The following is a 2,500-nucleotide window of genomic DNA, read 5'->3' on the forward strand; positions in this document are numbered from 1 at the left end:
GGGAAGGCCGGGGGCGAGGCCCGCGCCTCGCCTCCCTTCTCGCCCTTCTCTCTCGCTCGCTCTCTCTCCGTTCTCTCGGCCCTCGGCGGCGCTTTCGACGCCGTCTCTCGCTCTCCCCCGGCCGCCGCCACCGCATCCGCGGCGCGGCCCCGGCGAGGACGAGCTCCGCCCCAGCGGCTCGCTCCGGGAGCGGGGAGCTACGGAGCGCTCCCCGAGTCTGCATTTAGGGGGACGAAGGCCCTGCGCGGCGACCGCGACGACGACGACGACGCCCGCCGGGCCGCAGGCAAGGGGACCGGGGCCGCCGAGGGAAACGCTTCCCTCGCCGAACCGCCTGACCGCCTTCCCTCCGGGCACCGGCGGGACGCCGCCGCCCGCCGCCCGCCGCGGGCAACGGGCCTGCGAGGCGACCCCAGCCGCGCCGCCGGGGTGGCCCCCGGACGGCGATTGATCGTCAAGCGACGCTCAGACAGGCGTAGCCCCGGGAGGAACCCGGGGCCGCAAGTGCGTTCGAAGTGTCGATGATCAATGTGTCCTGCAATTCACATTAATTCTCGCAGCTAGCTGCGTTCTTCATCGACGCACGAGCCGAGTGATCCACCGCTAAGAGTTGTCTGGCTTTCGGGCGCCGCTCACGCCGAGCGGCCCCTTTGTCTCTCGCGCCGAGGACGCGCGGGCGCGCGCCTGGCTTCGACCGTACGAGCACACAGAGAAACGGAAGGGGAAAAAAGAGATCGGAGAAGCCCACGCTCCGAAGGACCGCCAAGAGGCGGGGGAGCCCGCGCCCCCGACCGCCTCCCCCCGCGAGGGGAGACGCCGACCTCACATGCCGTCCTTCGGAGGCGGCCCAGGCGCCCGGGCTCGGCCCGGCCTCCGCGCGGAGGGCCACGCGGCGCGCGCCGGGCACGCGGGGGGCACGGCGGCCCGCCCGCTCTCGCTTTCACGGGACGACGCGCACACATACACACACGGCTCGGGCCACACGCGGCCGGGGGCGCGGCCGTCGGCCCCCGCACACGCCGGCTCCCCTTCGGCCCCCTTCACCGCGGGGCTCGCGGCGCGCCGCCGCGCCGCCGCGCGGCCGGCTCTCTCTCTTCCACGGCGGCCTCACCCCGCTCGAGACGGCACGCGACGACGGCCGTGCCGCCGGCGCGCCTTCCCGCCCGGCGGGACCGCTCCCGCCGGGCGGGCCAGCGTCCGGGCGGACGCGCTCCGCCGCCGGCCCCGGAGGCGGACGCCACCGAGACCCGAGCCGGCGTCGCCAGCGCCCGAGGCCTGCCGGACGGCAGGCCCCGCCGTCGCCGGGGCCGCACTCCCGGGGCCGCCGCCGCCGCGTCGCACCGCCGGGGCCCCTTGCCTCGGCACGCGCCCGGCGGAAGGCGTACGGCGCTGAGCCGGGGGGCAACGCCCGCTCTCCTCGTTTTCACGCGGAGACCGGGCGGGGGAAGCGCCCCCGCGGCCGCCCGCACGCCTTCCTACGGCCCACACGCGGCCGGGAAGGGCGACGGAGGACGCGACGTGCAGGGCCCGGGACGGGACCGCCGCCGGCGACGGCGGGCGCCCTCCGGCCGACCGTCCCCGCTGGGGGAGACACCCGTCGAGCGGCGCCGCCGCCGCTCGGCACGGGGTCGCCCGCGCTCGCGGGCCTCCGCCGACGGAGGGCCCGCCGGACGCTCGCCCCCCGGGCGGGCGGGCGATCGAGCCGGGCGGGGGACGGCCGGCGGACGGCGCCGCCGGTGCGTTCGAGGAGGAAAGGCCGCCGAGGGGAGAGGGGCCGGACGCGCGGGACGCGGCGCCGCGCGCGCGAGAGACCGCGGCAAGCGGGCCGAGGAGAGAGCGCGGCGGGCCCCGGCGGCCGCAACCCCGCGGCCGAGGAAAGGCAGAGAGCGGGCGCTCTCTGCCGGCGTCGCCCGTTACGACGAGGCGAGCGGGTCGGCCCCCGCGGCCGACCGCGCGACGCGGCCTCTCCGCCGAGGCCGGGCCGCGGAGAGGGGGGGGCAGGGCGCCCCTCCCCGGCGCGGCGCGGTTACCCCCGCGCGCGCGCGCGGCGGGGACGACGACGACGACGACCGCGACGGAGGGAGCGCGGCCGGCGGCCGCGGACACCACCGCAGGGGCTCGGCGGGAGTAGCTGCTCCCCACCCCTCAGTGGCGCCGCACCGCCGCCCGGCGACAACCACCGCCGCCGCCGCCGCCGCCGCCGGCACCGCCGCCGCCACGGCGGGCCGCGCCGAGCCGCCCGAGTCTTTAAACCGCCGCCCGGCTCGCCGGCCCCCTTTCGGCACCCCCGCAGCGGCGTTTGGCGACGCCGAGGGGGGAAACCTGGGGGGGGGAACCGCCGAGGCGCGGAGCGCTAGGTACCTGGCCCTGGGGCGAGGGAAACGACCTGCATGGCCCCGCCGGGGTGCCTCCCCCGCTGCCGCCCTCGGGGGAGCGTCCACCGGCGGGGGCGCGCCCGCCGTCTGCCGCCACCACCGCGGCGTCCTTCTCGGGGCCCGGG

General features: G+C 79.3%; 1 non-coding gene across 1 annotated transcript; it reads right to left on the reverse strand.

Annotated features, from left to right (window-relative positions):
- Nucleotides 1–459: 459 nt before the first annotated feature.
- On the reverse strand, nucleotides 460–612 carry LOC131094714 (5.8S ribosomal RNA). The gene has a single exon (XR_009115757.1). It is a non-coding gene; the product is annotated as a 5.8S ribosomal RNA (ribosomal RNA).
- Between the last annotated feature and the right edge of the window lie 1,888 nt (nucleotides 613–2,500).

The sequence above is a fragment of the Melospiza georgiana genome, chromosome 30 (genome assembly GCF_028018845.1).
Source record: "Melospiza georgiana isolate bMelGeo1 chromosome 30, bMelGeo1.pri, whole genome shotgun sequence".
In the NCBI taxonomy this organism is placed as follows: Eukaryota; Metazoa; Chordata; class Aves; order Passeriformes; family Passerellidae; genus Melospiza; species Melospiza georgiana.